This window comes from Lagenorhynchus albirostris, chromosome 7 (assembly GCF_949774975.1).
Source record: "Lagenorhynchus albirostris chromosome 7, mLagAlb1.1, whole genome shotgun sequence".
In the NCBI taxonomy this organism is placed as follows: domain Eukaryota; kingdom Metazoa; phylum Chordata; class Mammalia; order Artiodactyla; family Delphinidae; genus Lagenorhynchus; species Lagenorhynchus albirostris.
This window is the reverse complement of record NC_083101.1, coordinates 93,953,129-93,969,577: the sequence shown is the minus strand read 5'-3', so window position 1 is coordinate 93,969,577 and position 16,449 is coordinate 93,953,129.

The window sequence follows — 16,449 nt, the reverse complement described above, 5'->3', positions numbered from 1 at the left end:
TTTTTGATTTTTAAAATATTTTCCTTCTTTCTATTTACATTATCCATCTTTCCCTGCATGTTGTCTACTTTTTCCATTAGTCTTTAACTTATTAATCATAGTTATTTCAAATTCCCTGTGTAATAGTTCTAACACCTTTATTGTATCTAAGTCTCTCTGCTGTTTGCTTTTTCTCTTTAGACTGTGTTTTCTCTTGCCTCTTATCATTCCTTAGCATTTTTTAATTGAAATCTGGACATGATATGCTAGGTAATAGGGACTGAGGTAAGCAGGCCTAAGTGTGAAGTTTTATGTTAATCTGACATGGAGTTGGGCTGTATTAAATACTTGTTGTAGCTGTAGGTGCCAGGCTCTTCAAATTCCTTCACTGTCCTTGCCAATGTCTCTCTTGTTATTGAGCTTACCTAAGTTCTCCTCCTTAGAGAAGCTTATTTCGTGCAGCTCCTTCTGTTAGAACCCACTGTTGGTGAGGTGGTATATGGTGTGTGTGGGGAAAACAGTCTATAATCTTTTGATTAAGTTTTATTATTTTAGTGAACCTGTTTCCTTGGTCTATCACTTTACAAATATGTTTCTTAACATATTTTCCTCCCTAAGGTGAGACAGCATGGCTGGTGGTGTCTAGAATCAGATAAAAGACTTTCCCTTAGATGGGGTAATCCTGTGGTTGTCTTTTCTTATAGAGAGTAGATCTTTGTTATGGGGAAAGCTCTGGGCATATTTCATGAGGTTACTCTTCTCCTCCCCCTGCCAGAGTCTAGAGAGGATCTTTCTTTGCTCTTCTCCATGTTTGGGGATTTTTGTTCTACATTTTATGCAGCATTGTGAGGTATTTTGTAGAAAGAGGTCTTCAGATTATCTAGTCCATAATTGTACTAGAAGTGGAGTCACTCAATTCATTATTCAACAGCATGTATTGAGCATATAGTATGTGCCAGCCATTGTGTTAAGTCACAGAAATAAACTAGTAACTAATTTAGATGTAGACCTTGATTTTCCAAAATTTAGTCTTGTGGATGAGAAGATTATTGCAAAAGGGATTATAATTATATGATTGTGTTATATATGAAGCAAAGGAAAAAAAATGAGTGTTTACTGAAGTACCTATCTGCTGCCTTCTCTTAACAGGCTCTCCATTCTTTGATGGAGTTCTCTACTTAGAGTACTTGATTTCTTTATATATCTCAGGTCATTCTCACTCTGCCCTGAGCTCATAAATTTCTATGTTTCCTTCCTTCCAGTTCTCAACCTTTTGACTGACATCCTCCATTTTCCATAGTCTACCTCCTATGCTCACAGCCTTAGTTCCTTTCTATAAATTTTAAAGAATTTTTGATTAATTAAAAACAAACCTTATGGGAAACTGGATAACCACATGCAAAGGAATGAAGTTGGACTCATCTTATACAATATATAAAAATTAACTTAAAATGGATTAGAGACCTAAACATAAGATCTGAAACTATAAAACTCCTAGGAGAAAACATAGTGGAAAAACATCATGACATTGGATTTGGCAATGACTTCTTTGATAAGACACCTAGAGCACAGGCAACAATACCAAAAATAGACAAATGGGACTATACCAAATTTTAAGACTTCCTCATAGTAAAAGAACCAACAGAGTGAAAAAGAAAGGGGAATGTATGGAATGGGGAAAAATACTCACAAATCATATATCTGATAAGGAGTTAATCTTCAAAATATATAAAGAATACCTACAGCAACACCAACAACAAATAACACAATTTTAAAATGGGCAAAGGACATGAACAGACATTTCTTCAAAGATATACAAATGGCCAAGAAGCATATAAAAAGATGGTCAACATCACTAATAATCAGGGAAATGCAAATCAAAACCACAATGTGATATCATCTCATGTCTGTTAAAATGACCACTATAAAAATAACAGAACATAACAAGTGTTGATGAGAATGTTGAAAAATTGGAACCCTTGTACACTGTTCGTAATATTGTATAATGGTGCAGCCAATATGATAAGCAGTGTTTTCTCAGAAAGATCGCAAATAAAATTACATATGAACCAGCAATCCCAACAGATTTGAAAGCAGTATCTCAAAGAGATATTTTCACATACATATTCGTAGCAGAACTATTCACAATAACCAAGAGGTAGAAACAACCCAAGTGTCCATCAACAAATGAATAAACAAATATCATATATACATACAACAGAATATTATTCAGTCTTTAAAAAGAGGTAAAATTTGTCAGTGCCACAGTATGCCTGAGCCTTGAAGGACATTATGCTAAGTGAAATACATAAATCACAAAATGATAAAGACTCTATGATTCTACTTATATGAAGTATCTCAAGTATTTAAATTCTTAGAAACAAAAATTAGAATGTTGGTTGTAAAGGGTGGGTGGGGGAGGGAAAGAGAAGTTGTTCAATCAGTATAGAGTTTCTGTTTTGAAAGACGAAAAAGTTCTAGAGATCTATGCACAAGGTGCATTTAGTTAACAATGCTATAATGTGCACTTAAAAATGGTTAAGATGGTAAAAAATACCCTTTATAAAACTTTACTTAAATTTTTAGCTATGAATTTATGACTTTCTATTGTTTTGAATTTTCACAGACACACATATTTGTCTCCACTATAATGTAAGTTTAAGAATTAAGTGCATACTCTTGTATAAATAATAATCTCTCCACTGATTAAAAAAAATATAAAATTTTATACCACAACTATATTCCAAAATACATTTTTTGCAACTAGTGCAGTAAATCTCCTGACAACCTGAGCTAATTTACACATCAAAGAGATTTTATTTTTACAATAAGTTCAGATATCCCACACAAAGAAAATTAAGAATTAAGAACATGTCTCTTTTATCCAGAAGATTACTCTACTTTTCAGCCTCCCTTTAATTATAGGAACTTATACTCTTTCTATTTTCTGAATTTTACTAAATTAAGTGTTCATAGTGCTAAAAAGAAGCCAGCTAAAAGCTTTGGTTCCAGTTCATCAATTTTTTTTTTTAATTATGAGCAGTTAATCAAAATAAGGCCCTGGAGGAAAAGCTTAAACAGTGAGGATTAGATAGGAAAATAGAAGGCTCTGGATGGTGTGCAGAGGGTAATGATGAGAAATATTACAGAGCCTATGAGGAGAAGAAATGGAGCTGGGTTGGAGGATCAGGAATTTTAAGTTAGATTTAGAAATGGTATCTTTGGGGTTCTTACTGAATTATAAAAAAGAACGTATTGGTCATGAATTTATTTGAATTTGTTATTATTCATCTTCATGAGAACTCTGTAAGGTGAGTGTTTTTATCTCACAGAGGCCAGGAGAAGCTGAGGAACTGTCTTGAGATCACACAGCTACTCCATAACTGGGTCAGGTATTTTGACCAGATTGCCAGATTCCAAGGCCTAAGGTTAATGCTTTTCACCAACCTTCTCATCCCCATATTCTGCCCAAAGGCCAGAGAATGGACTAGTGGCCTTTCTCAATGAGCCAGACTGTGTTCATTGATGTGGGTCCATCGTAACCAACCCAGGAAACTCAACATAGTTCACATGGTCCTGGAGAGTTGACAAATGGGGGACAGCACACATGCCCTCCACTTTCACCCTAACCCTATTCATACCATTCAGGAAAAGACTGTGTGATGTTCTCATGGGTCGCTGAAACCCTCAGAATGAGAGGATAAAAAGAGTGAAAGTCCTAATACTTCATAAAGTTTCAGACTCCATAATGCAGAGTGATCAGTTTCCAACATAATGGTAAATAAGTGAAAATACCATTAAAATATAACACCCATTATCAGATGTTAGGGGTAAAAATATGGTCAACTGATTAATAGATGTAAATTAAGAGAAACCTATACACATCATATTTTATCTGCTATAGTATACTTATATACATACATGTATTTATGCCTATACTTATATAAATAATGTGCTTAAATTAAATGCTACAGCAACTTCAAAAATAATTATTTTACTGTAAATCAAAATCATTAGCAAACTCTTGCTCCATAATTCTTCTGAATATAAGTTTTCAACCCCAAAATAGTATTTCAACTGATGGTTTATGTTTTGACTCTTCCTAATGGAACTTTGTCTCATACTGTCAAGGGCTATGAACATAGCTTTCATGTCTTTGTAAAATCTCAGCTCAATTTTTGTTTATTGAGCAATTATTAACATTGGACTCTGAAAGCTGAAGAAATACATAATTTGTTTACAATAATATAATTAGGTTTTGCTAAGTTTTCACTAAGTGTTATATGAAAAATAAAGATATACATCGGTGGGAAAATATACGGCGAGTTACAAAGAATTTCAAAACAGCCTGATTGGCTAAAAGGCTGCCTCCTGTAGGGGGCGTTGTGCGGCGCAGCTCAGAGCCTCCTTCAGGACTGAGATTCATTACCCAGCTCCTGGCAATCTTCTTTGGAAATAACTCCATTAGAGAAAATCTGCATGTTCATGGTCATATTCCCCTTTCCAGGCCCTTGTGGGCACATCAAGGCCCAGTGCCCTGCCCCACCTTGGGACAACTCTGAGAAGCCATCACCAAGTGGCCGGCTGAGGTCTCTGTTGAGACAGATCACAGCTACCCTGACCCTTTGCCCAATTCTGTTTTTTTCTTTCTCAAGATCATCTCTCAAGGAACTTTCAACACTCAGACCCCCATTTTAGGGATTTCTTTCTAGGAACCAATCTGCAACAGTTCCACACCTCTTGGCCCTTCTCCCTTAGGCCCAAATAATCAACCTCACTTTGTTGTTGCCCATGTGAGGAATTGTCTCAAACACTTGGCAAACCTTTGTTGAGTGTGTCCTAAGTCTCAGGCACTGTGCTTCCAAAGAGGAATACAGAGGGGAATGAGACATAATTGTTGCTAGGGATGAGTGAAAGCTGTGGGTGAAAACACATATACCAATGTTCACGGCTCATTATCATTCTCATCCATCTGGTATTCCACAATGTATTTTTCTTTTGCTACTGACAATTAAGGTTATTACATTTTTATATGGGCACACAAATATCTTGTAACTCCCTACTTCCATCTTTCTCCTGATGGTAGTCCAGTAACCAAAAAACTTCATTTTCTTTCTTCTTTCATTTCCTATGTAATTCTCACAAACATTCATAAGATGAAGGAAAAGGAAAGCTGTGAGAATCTATATCATCAATCTTGGAAGCCCACTGAGGGGTCCCTTCTGGATTTCTGCCAATAATGTTCTTCTCTTATAATTTCTATGTACATTTCTTTAAGCAAGAATAGAGAAAAATACTATTTTTATTATTTATTCATGAATTGTGTTTTGTTTTTGTCTTTTATCTTTAATACAAAACACAATGTTTCACCATCATTATGTAATGAATTGATGATGGACTAGTATGAACTTCCCAGACCTTGGAATATGTAATATCAGGTATATATGTATATGTGTGTGTGCATGTGTTTAAATAGACCAAATAATTTAATTTAAAGTAAATAATAGTAAAATGCATTAAGTTTTTAAGCAAATTAATCCTTATCCAGCCTTAGTGTGACCACCCCAGCTCTATAAAGGAGAATCAAAGTGTTGGGTATTGTGAGTTTGGGTTTAACTGTCCTGAGTTTGAATCCATATTGTGCATTGATCAGCTGTGGGACGTCAGGCAAGATCTAGCCATGTGACTCTGGGAGCGGTTATTTGGTTGTTTCTTTTTTTTAACATCTTTATTGGAGTGTAATTGCTTTACAATGATGTGTTAGTTTCTCTTTTATAAAAAAGTGCATCAGCTATACATATACATATAACCTCATATCTCCTTCCTTTTCCATCTCCCTCCCACCCTCCCTATCCCACCCCTCTAGGTGGTCACAAAGCACTGATCTGACCTCCCTGTGCTATGTGGCTGCTTCCCACTAGCTATCTATTTTACATTTGGTAGCGTATATATGTCCATGCCACTCTCTCACTTCGTCCCAGCTTACCCTTCCCCCTCCCTGTGTCCTCATGTCCATTCTCTACGTCTGCATCTTTATTGCTGTCCTGCCTCTAGGTTCTTCAGAACCTTTTTTTTTTTTTAGATATCATATATATGTGTTAGCATCCAGTATTTGTTTTTCTCTTTCTGACTTACTTCACTCTGTATGACAGACTCTAGGTCCATCCATCACTACAAATAACTCAATTTCATTTCTTTTTATGGCTGAGTGATATTCCATTGTATATATGTGCCACATCTTCCTTATCCATTCATTTGTCGATGGACACTTAGGTTGCTTCCATGTCCTGGCTATTGTAAATAGTGCTGCAATGAACATTGAAGTGCATGACTCTTTTTGAATTATGGTTTTCTCAGGGTATATGCCCAGTAGTGGGATTGCTGGGTCATATGGTAGTTCTATTTTTAGCTTTTTAAGGAACCTCCATACTGTTCTCTATAGAGGCTGTATCAATTTACATTCCTACCAACAGTGCAAGGGGGTTCCCTTTTCTCCACACCCTTTCCAGCATTTATTGTTTGTAGATTTTTTGATGATGGCCATTCCGACAGGTGTGAGGTGATACCTCATTGTAGTTTTGATCTGCATTTCTCTAATGATTAGTGATGTCATGCATCCTTTCATGGGTTTGTTGGCAATCTGTATATCTTCTTGGAGAAATGTCTATTTAGGTCTTCTGACCATTTTTGGATTGAGTTGTTTGTTTTTTTGATATTGAGCTGCATGAGCTGCTTGCAAATTTTGGAGGTTAATCCTTTTTCAGTTGCTTCATTTGCAAATATTTTCTCCCATTCTAAGGGTTGTCTTTTCGTCCTGTTTATGGTTTCCTTTGTTGTGCAAAAGCTTTTACTTTAAGCCTCTTTGGTAAAATGGTTATAATAATACCTGTCTCATGGCATGGCCATGAGGGTTAAGTGATTGACAGAAAGAACAGGAAGCACTTGGGAGGTGTTTGTGATAGATGCTCAGCAAACGGAAGCTATGTTATTTAGGTTGAATGAGTTTAGAATTTTACATTTAAAAGCCAAAACATATTTCAATTCCATAGTAAAATAGAACCACAGATTTTCCAGCACCACAATGGTTTCCTCAGTTGAATTATGAAGAACTGTAAAGCATAGTGATTGCTTGACATAGGCATGAATTTTATCCTCAACAATACCTCCTTCCCACAGGGCTTCCAGTCCTCAAAAAATATATTTGAGGTTTCATTTGCTGCAGGGATATTTCACTCTTATGGACATACTGTTAATAAAAGGAGTCAGGGGGCTTCCCTGGTGACGCAGTAGTTGGGAGTCTGCCTGCCAATGCAGGGGACACGGGTTCATGCACCGGTCCAGGAAGATCCTACATGCCGCGGAGTGGCTGGGCCCGTGAGCCATGGCCACTGAGCCTATGCGTCCGGAGCCTGTGCTCCACAACGGGAGAGGCCACAACAGTGAGAGGCCCGTGTACCACAAAAAAAAAAAAAAAAAAATGGAGCCAGAGTTTTGAATTGCCCAGGAACTTCTCCCTCCTCTTCTGAGAATCCCTTAATAATACTGTGTTGCAACATTTTGGACAAATATCTATCTTTTCTGAGTACTTAATGTCCTTGTCACTGGTCTCTAACAGTATCACAACTTTTTCAGGTGGCTCGATGGTAAAATGTTTCTCTGAATGGGAGCTGAATTATTTGTGGTCATCTTGTTCACTAGAGGCATTTTACATCACTGAACTTAATTCACTGGGTTTTGAGAAATTGTATATGTAATCTGTTTTACATTCATGAACTTGTCTTCCTTAGTTTATTTTATACTGTCCAAAGAAATCTGAGGTTTATGGACAGGTGTTTTATAAACATATATGTCCTTGGCATTTTATCATTTATATTATTCATGGCCCTATAGTACTTCTAGGCAATTTAAATAGTTTTCCTTGCCCTCATACGCTTGCCGCAATATTCATTGTAGCACTATTTGCAATAGCCAGGATATGGAAGCAACCTAAAGGTCCATCAACAGAGGAATGGATAAAGAAGATGTGGTACATATATACAATAAAATATTACTTAGGCATAGAAAGGAACAAAATTGTGCCATTTGCAGAGATGTAGATGGATCCAGAGACTGTCATATAGAGTGAAGTAAATCAGAAAGAGTAAAACAAATATCGTATAATATCACTTATATGTGGCATCTAGAAAAATGGTACAGATGAGCTTATTTGCAAAGCAGAAATAGAGGCACAGATGTAGAGAACAAACGTATGGATACCAAGGGGGGAAGGGAAGGTGGGATGAATTGGGAGATTGGGATTGACATATATACACTACTATGTACAAAATAGATAACTAAAAAGAACCTACTGTATAGCACAGGGAACTCTACTCAATGATCTGTGGTGACCTAAATGGGAAGGAAATCCAAAAAACAGGGGATATATGTATGCATACAGCTGATTCACTGTGCTGTACAGCAAAAACTAATGCAACATTATAAAGTAACTATACTCCAATAAAAATTAAGTAAAAAATAAAGTATATGTTCAGATACTTAAAAAAATAAAATAAAATATCATGTTTTCCTTGAAAAACCAGAATCTCAACTCCATCATATTCCTAGATAATATTTTTTGACTGAGTGCAAAGCACATATTGTAGTTCTGTTGGATAAATGCTCAGCAAAGTCATTTTAAATAAGTTTATGAGTTTTTTTTTCCCTGTGATATCTTCATCTGGCAGTTAAATATTTCCTGGGTCTTGACAGTAAATTCTAAAGAATAAATTTCAGAGTGACCTGTTTCTCTCAGCAGATGACTTGGCTTCCTATATTTCACAGTGAAAGTAAGATCTTTGTAGCAAATGTGGGTTTTGTTTTGTTTTATCATGGTATGTTTAGGCTATATGGGTAATAAAGTGGGCATTCTCCTGTCATTTTATAGGAGAGTGATTAATTCTAGGGCAGATAATATGATTGATCTGAGGATTATATGAAAGAAGCACTACGCTTTCCTGGAGGTCATAGGAAAACACCGGGTTGGGGACACAGACATATGGCTCCTGCCAGAAAATCTTTCTAATATAAGTAGCATGGCATCAGTCATTCATTCATTCATCCACACAACAAATATCTGTTGAAGACTTATCATCTTCTAGGTACTGGGACACAGCTGCAAACAAAACAGGAAAGGTCACTTCCCTCATAGAGCATACATCCTGATGTGGAAGAGGGTGATAGAACAGACTTAGAAAAATAATGCAGATACTATAGCAATATAGAGAAAACAACAAGATCATTACCTCTGGGCATGGAGATTTGGGAAAGGCTCCCTGAAGAGTCACATATGACAGAGTCCTAACTCATGGGCAGAAGTCAAGGGGATCTCAGGAAGAGCCTTGGCACTGAGGGTACAGTACTGAAGAAGACCTGGGGTAAGAAAAAAGCTTGGGATGAACCATCAACAGTAAGATCAGGGTAGCTCTATTGTGTTGAAAGAGGGACTGACTATTGGGATGTTAAGTTGGAGAAGTCGTGTCCATTCCAGATGGTGAGAAGCTTGGGGAGGCCATCAGACGACATGAAGCGAGGAGAGTCACATTACATTTTAGTAAGATTATACTGGCTGCAGTGTTCAGAGGAGATTGTAAGTGAAGAAACAGAGATACTAGGGTAAAGTTTCTTTCAAGAGGCCACGCCAAGGTTCAGATGGCTGTGTGTCTGTTGAGAGAGCAGAATGGGGAGGGGGATGGAAACTGTAGGGTTTCACAGCAAATTCTGACAATAATTTGACCTGGTGCCAAGGGTAAAACCATTTCTTTGTTCCATGTTCCCTGAAACCTGTAGCCTGATAAACTTTTGCATATTCTCAGTAATTTAACTTTGACTTACTGAGATTATTTAGCAAAAGGTAAAGACATATCAATGTTAGTTTGAGTACCCACAGATGACTAAGAAGGAGACTTCAAGAAAAAAGCAGATAATCCAATATTCTCAGTAAAGGCTTAAAGGTTATTTACATTTAAATATTAACATTTGATGCATGTTCTAGTCTGTCAAAGTAATAGATACTGTTTATGTATAACATCTGCCAATGGAAAGTGAAATAAAATCCCAATTTTAAAGAGCAGACTTACAAATGCATTTGGGAATACAATTATTTTTTACACTAGGAAAGGCTGGTCTTACAACACACTGTAACATAGAGTTTTCTATTCTTACTTTCTCAATTATCACTTAAAAAATGTTAAACTATCAAGTGAAAGAACCCAGTCTGAAAAGGCTACATACTATATGGTTCCAAATATATACATTCTGGAAAAGACAGTGAAAAAATTCTGTGGTTGCCAGGGATTTAGAAAGGGAGTAGGATTGAATAGGTAAAATACAAGGAACATTTTAAGGTGGTGAAACTATTCTGTATGATACTGTAATGGTGGTTACCTGGCAGCATGCAGTTGTCTAAACCCATAGAACTTTATAGAACAAAGAGTGAAACTTAATCTGTGGACATTTAAATTTCATTTAGGAAATTGGGGATATCAGGGTGGAATACAGACTATGACAAAAAAATATAAATGTGTTACAAACATATAAAACAAACTTATTGAAGGCAGAGGGAATAAAAGATGTTGAATTAAGTAGCTTTGGAAAGGAGTCTGTGAGACTAAAGCCAAGGTAATTATATATAAGCATTGTGATCTATTGATAAAATTATTTCCTACATGGGTAGGGGTTACAAATTTTGCTGCTGCTATACAGTTATACTGGAATTGAATCATTAAGTAAGTTCATGAACAAAGGTGAGAGCCAGGTTTTTCACTGTTGGAATGGAGTTCACAGATAAGCATGGGGAGGAAGCTAGAATAATCCATGTGGTAAAAGAGTTGGAAACCAACAGAACTCATGTTTAGTTACTATAGATAAAGAGGTTTACATATAGAAATACTCATAGATATGTGTAAATACACAAGTTAATTTGCACACATATATTTTCTTGCTCTGTCAACTGGAGTAGGTTAAAAGGAACAATACCCCTGTGAATTAACACATCTAGTGCCCAGATCTTGGTTTCTAATACTATTCTCCAATAATAGGAACCAGAGATCGTTGGAGAAATGGCTCGTTCTAGGACTGGTGCACAAAATATACACAATGAACCTAGAGAATCTTGCACTGTCAGAAAGTAAGGAAATGCTCAAAAAAGAGAAACTACATTGATGGAGGTATGCTGACATGACACAGGAGTCAATTCATAGAACTCCCGTTGGCTAAAACTGAAACAATTTGAGAAAACAAAATAAGTATAGAAATTTTGGGTCTTAACATTTTTCCCATGTATTGGGGTTTTTACAGCTTTTTTTCATGTAATTGATTTCCAGTCTCACAGTGTCATGGTCAAAAACATGCTTGATACGATTTCAATTTTCTTAAATTTTCCAATGCTTGATTTGTGACCCAAGATGTCATCTATTCTGGAGAATATTCCATGTGCACTTGAGAAGAAAGCGTATCCTGTCACTTTTGGGTGGAATGTACTATAAATATCAATTACATCTATCTGGTTTATTGTGTCATTTAAAGCTTGTGTTCCTTATGTATTTTCTGTTTGGATGATCAATTGGTGTCAATTGGTGTAAATAGTGTAACTATTATTATTGTGTTACTGTCAATTTACCCTTTCACGTTGTTAGCATTTGCCTTATGTATTGAGGTGCTCCTATGTTGGGTGCATAAACATTTATAATTGTTATACCTTCTTCTTCGATTGATTCCTTGATGATTATGTAATGTCCTTCCTTGTCTCTTGTAACAGTCTTTATTTTAAAATCTATTTTATCTGATATCAGTATTACTACTCCAGATTTCTTTGATTTCCGTTTGCATGGAATATCTTTTTCCATCCCTTCAGTCTGTATGTGTCCCTGGGTCTGAAGTGGGTCTCTTATAGACAGCATATATATGGGTCTTGTTTTTGTATCCATTCAGCCAGTCTCTGTCTTTTGGTTGTGGAGATCACTGAAGAAATCAAAGAAGAAATTTAAAAATACATAGAAACAAATGACAATGAGAACCCAATGACCCAAACCTATGGGATGCAGCAAAAGCAATTCTAAGGGGAAGTTTATATCAATTTAATATCATTTCAAGAAATAGGAAAAATCTCAAATAAACAATTTAACACTATATTTAAAACAACTAGAGAAAGAAGAACAAAGAAAACCCAAAGTCAGTAGAAGGAAGGAAAACATAAAGATCAGAACAGAAATAAATGAAATAGAAACACAGAAAACAGTAGTAAAGATCAATAAAACTAAAAGCTGGTTCTTTGAGAAGATACACAAAATTGATAATCCTTTAGCCAGGCTCATAAGAAAAAAAGGGAGGGGATGCAAATCAGTAAAATTAGAAATGAAAATGGAGAAATCACAACTGAAACTGGAGAAATACAAAGGATTATAAGAGACTACTACAAACAACTATATGCCAATAAAATGGACAACCAGGAAGAAATGGACAAATTCTTGGAAAGGTACAATTTTCCAAGGCTGAACCAGAAAGAATTAGAAAATATAAACAGACTTATCACAAGTAATGAAATTGAAACTGTATTAAAATTCTTCCAAGAAACAAAACTCCAGGACCAGATGGCTTCACAGGTGAATTCTATCAAACATTTAGAAAAAAACTAATACTCATCCTTCTCAAACTCTTCCAAAAAATTGCAGAGGAACACTCCCAAATTCATTCTACAAAGCCACCATCACCCTGATACCAAAACCAGAAAGAGATATCACAAAGAAAGAAAATTATAGACCAATATCACTGATGCACATAGATGCAAAAATACTGAACAAAATACTAGCAAACAGAATCCCACAACATATTAAAAGGATCATACACCATGATCAAATGGGATTTATCCCAGGGATGCAAGGATTCTACAATATATGCTAATCAATCAGTGTGATACACCATATAAACAAATTAAGGAATAAAAACCATATGATCATCTTAATAGATGCAGAAAAAGCTTTTGACAAAATTCAACACCCATTTATGATAAAAACTCTACAAAAAATGGGCACAGAGGGAACCTAACTCAACATAATAAAGGTCATATATGACAAACCCACAGCAAACATACTCAATGGTGAAAAACTGAAAGCATTTCCACTAAGTTCAGGAAGAAGACAAGGATGTCCATTCTCACCACTCTTATTCAACATAGTTTTGGAAGTCCTAGCCACAGCAATCAGAAAAGAAAAAGAAATAAAAGAGTACAAATTGGAAAAGAAAAAGTAAAAGTGTCACTGTTTGCAGATGACATGATACTATACATAGAAAATACTAAAGATGTCACCAGAAAACTACTAGAACTAATCAGTGAATTTGGTAAGTTTGCAGGATACAAAGTTAATGCACAAAAATCTCTGTCATTCCTATACACTAACAATGAAAACTCAGAAAGAGAAATTAAGGAAATAATCCCATTTACTGTTGCAACAAAAAGAATAAAATACCTAGGAATAAGCCTACCTAAGGAAGTAAAAGACCTGTACCCAGAAAACTGTAAGACACTGATGAAAGAAATCAAAGATGACACAAACACATAGAGAGATATACATGTTTCTGGATTGTGGACTGAAAGAATCAATATTGTGAAAATGACCATACTACTCAAAGCAATCTACAGATTCAATGTAATCCCTATCAAGTTACCAATAGCATCTTTTACAGAACTAGAACAAAAAAATCTTAAAATTTGTATGGAGACACAAAAGACCCCAAATAGCCAAAGGGGAAAAAAAAAAAAGAGCTGGAGGAATCAGACTCCCTCACTTCAGACTATACTACAAATCTACATTAATCAAGACAATATGGTACTGGCACAAAAACAGAAGTATAGATCAATGGAACAGGATAGAAAGCCCAGAGATAAACTCACAGATCTACTGTCAACTAATCTATGACAGAGAGGCAAGAATATACAATAGAGAGAAGACAATCTCTTCAATAAGTGGTGCTGGGAAAACTGGACAGCTACATGTAAAAGAATGAAATTAGAGCACTACCTAACAACATACACAAAAATAAACTCAAAATGGATTAAAGACCTAAATGTAAGACCAGATGCTAAAAACCTCTTAGAGGAAAACACTCTGACATAAACCACAGCAAGACCTTTTTTAATCCACCTCCTAGAGTAATGTAAATAAAAACAAAAATAAACAAATGGTAGCTAATGAAACTTAAAAGCTTTTGCACAGCAAAGGAAACCATAAACAAGATGAAAAGACATCTCTCAGAATGGGAGAAAATATTTGCAAATGAAACAACAGACAAAAGATTAATCTCCAAAATATACAACAGCACATGGAACTCAATATCAAAAACAAAACAATTCAATTAAAAAAAAAAGGCTGAAAGATCTAAATAGACATTTTACCACCAAAGACATTCAGATGACAAAGAGGCACATGAAAAGATGTTCAACATCACTAATTATTAGAGAAATGTAAATCAAAACTGCAATTTGGTGTCACCTCACACCAGTCAGAATGGCCATTATCAAAAAATCTAGAAACAATCAATGCTGGAAAGGGTGTGGTGAAAAAAGGAACCCTCCTGCACTGTTGGTAGGAATGTAAACTGATACAACCACTATGGAGAACAATATGCAGGTTTCTTAAAAAACTAAAAATAGAACTACCATATGACCCAGCAATTCCACTACTGGGCATATACTCTGAGAAGACCATAATCCAAAAAGAGTCATGTACCACAATGTTCATTGCAGCACTATTTATAACAGCCAGGACATGGAAGCAGCTTAAGTGTTGGTCGACAGATGAATGGATAAAGAAAATGTGGCACATATATACAATGGAATATTACTTAGCCATAAAAAGAAACAAAATTGATCTATTTGTAGTGAGGTCAATGGACCTAGAGTCTCTCATACAGACTGAAATAAATCAGAAAGAGAAAAACAAATACTGTAGGCTAACACATATATATGGAATCTACAAAAAAAAAATGGTACTGATGAACCTAGTTGCAGGGCAGCAATAAAGACGTAGACATAGAGAATGGCCTTGAGGACACAGGGGGGAGGGTGAAGCTGGGGCAAAATGAGAGTCGAATCAACATATATACACTACTGAATGTAAAATAGTTAGCTAGCAGGAAGCAGCAGCATAGTACAGGGAGATCAGCTTGGTGCTTTGCGGTGACCTAGAGACATGGGATAGGGAGGATGAGAAGGAGTCTCAAGAGGGAGGGGATATGGGGATATATGTATTCATATGGCTGATTCACTTTGTTGTACAAAAGAAAATAACAGTATTGTGAAGCAATTATAGTCCAATAAAAATCTATTAAAAAATAAAATAAATAGAACAATAACAAAAAAAATTCCCAGCTTTATTGATATTTAACTGACATACAATATTTTGTGGTTTTAAGATGTACAATATGATAATTTGATACTTGTATATATTGCAAAATGATTACCCCAATGGGCTAGTTAATATCTCTATCTCCTTAAAAATTATAAACAAAAGTTAAAAATAAATGTCTGAGTTAATACTGATATAAATAAACGATTAAATAAATTTAAAAATTGGGGGAGAAGAGACAAATCTCACGTGAACAAATATTCCAAGTAATTTATGCATGTTCTCTACCCCAAGGAAGGGAGGAGCTGGAACTTTCACAACCATCCATGATAATGAAACCTCCTTTTACCCCAGGAAGGTTAGACATTCCACCTCAACCAGCAGTAAGAGGCACTCATAGCCTCATCTATGAGCTGGTATCTGTAAAAGTCTGTTTTAGAGGCTGAACTTCCATGCCTAACTGGCAATAATGAGACACCACTTCCCCTCCCTACCAGAGTGGTCTCAGTGGAGACAATACTGACCAGGATATCCAACCTCCCCCCAATAAGAGATAAAAAGGCAACCCTTCTATACATTATGGTATCACTAGAGGCCAAGGGGAAAGTTTAGATTTCCAAACCTGCCTGCACAGTAACCAGACACTCTTCCTACTCTCCTCCAGATTCTTCATCATGGAAAATTAATTGAGAGTCTAAATTTCCACCTCCACCTGCCAGCAATGTTGTGGCACACCCACCTTCCCCCAGTGCTAAAACAGTAGATTTAAATAAGATCCAGAGTCTCATAACATGAAAAATACCAAAGACAGAATAAAAATATCACTTGTCATACCAAGAACCAGCAGAACATAACTTCAGTAAAAAAAAAAAGACAATTTACAGACTCCAGTAAAAAGATGTCACGGAAGTTGGATTTACCTGACAAGGATAAGAAATTACAAAAATGCCTGAAGTAAATTTAAATAATAGACAGATTTATCAAAGAAATAGAATATATGAAGAAGAACAAAATGGAAATCTTAGAACTAAAAAATACAAAAATCTAGATAAAACATTTTGATGGCCCAGTAGATGGGCTAACTAAATGG